Genomic DNA, 1601 nt, shown 5'->3' with positions numbered 1-1601 from the left:
TCTCAAAAGCACATTTTTTGTTGTTTTTAAAAATTCTAAATTTTTTTAGAAAATATTACAAAACACTTATCAGAGAAAGTGATACGCAAGTTTGTCATTTCATATATCAAAAATTAACTCTTACTTCCACGGATACATACAGAAAACATCTGTAGTGAGGGTGTTGTGCTCTGTCACTGTGGAGACAGTCATGGTCCTGGGTGGAGCATGGGAGAGGGTGGTTGCAGCGTATCCATGATAATGTACCATCATGGCTTAAAGCAGGACAGGTTAAACTCATTTGAGCTGTGACTGCGATTGTGACAAGATCATGACAGCAACCTGGAGTAGATGTGATACCCACAGCAGTAGAGGCTTTCTGGCTTGGTTTGGTTTTCTATCACACATGGCCCAWCACAGCATTTTATGTGGTCTGCAAGAACTTCAAAGACATACTGATGTCTTAAAAAGAGCTTATACTGCTTTAAAGCCAGCATTGGCTATAAACTACTTCTCTCATAATGCATGTTGATTATTATGCCTGTAAAATGGCGGCATCCCAGTCACAGCAATAAAATAAGAAACGTGATGTTTCGTGTTTACTTGAAGTTAAACGAGAATATACCCCCAACACAGAAAACATCAGGAAAATACCTATTTTGTGAGTGCTGAAAGTGATGATTGCCTTCACAATGAAGCAGGTTTTCCAAAATTGCCCCAATCCAGCCACGTTTTAATAAAGTCGTGGAAGTTGTACAGAACATAGCAGGGTTGTTATCCTCTCAGAAGGGAGGCTAAGAGGCGATCCCACAGTGCACTTTACCCAGTAAGACAGAAAAATACCACCAGTGCACCACTTATCAGTGCACCTTTTATTCCCCCATTAAAACAGTAAGAAAAGATGATAAATGCACTAGATTGGATTGGTATCTCAGAGGAGGCTGATGGCTGCTTTTAAACCCCTTTGCTGCAGTTTTAGAAACAAGTCTACACAGGGTGGTGGGTGTTGGTGTAGCACTCAAATTCGCACTGTTCTCACTGGGGATTYAAACTGATTTCAAAAGAACCAGAGCTTTCTTTTCTTTTTTTTCTGCCCCCCGCCTTTTTTTTTTTTTTTTACCTTATTGGCATTATTCTTTGAAGTTCAGTCAATGCACAAAATGAGGCAGCACCAGCCTGAGGGGCTCAACTCCATTGGGGTCACTTCTTCTAACATAGTTGTGACAGGTGTAGAGGCCTCTATATGCTAAATACTCCTCAGTTAAAGCAATAACATGCTAACTAAATGTTGTCATGTGCACATGGAATGATTTTTGGCTCCAGTTTTCAGGAGGCTGAAGATGGGATTAGAGCTTTAAAAGATCTCCAACAAGTTGTAACATTAGACAATATTTGATTATCATTTACTTAAACTATAAAAACAACACTGTAAAAATACTGTAGGCTGTTTAGGTTTTATAAATGTAAAATATATTGTCACACAAATGTTGCCATGTTATTTATGCTGCTCTATTCAGCCTGAACATTAACTGAAAATCAGAGTTGTATTAAACAGAAAAACCTGAGTAAAAGTAAAAAAAACCTTAACAGAAAATCACTTTGGTAAAAAAAAGAATTTCGCT

Source organism: Austrofundulus limnaeus, unplaced genomic scaffold (genome assembly GCF_001266775.1).
Source record: "Austrofundulus limnaeus strain Quisiro unplaced genomic scaffold, Austrofundulus_limnaeus-1.0 Scaffold131, whole genome shotgun sequence".
NCBI classification, from domain to species: Eukaryota; Metazoa; Chordata; class Actinopteri; order Cyprinodontiformes; family Rivulidae; genus Austrofundulus; species Austrofundulus limnaeus.
Note: the sequence above shows the minus strand (reverse complement) of the source record.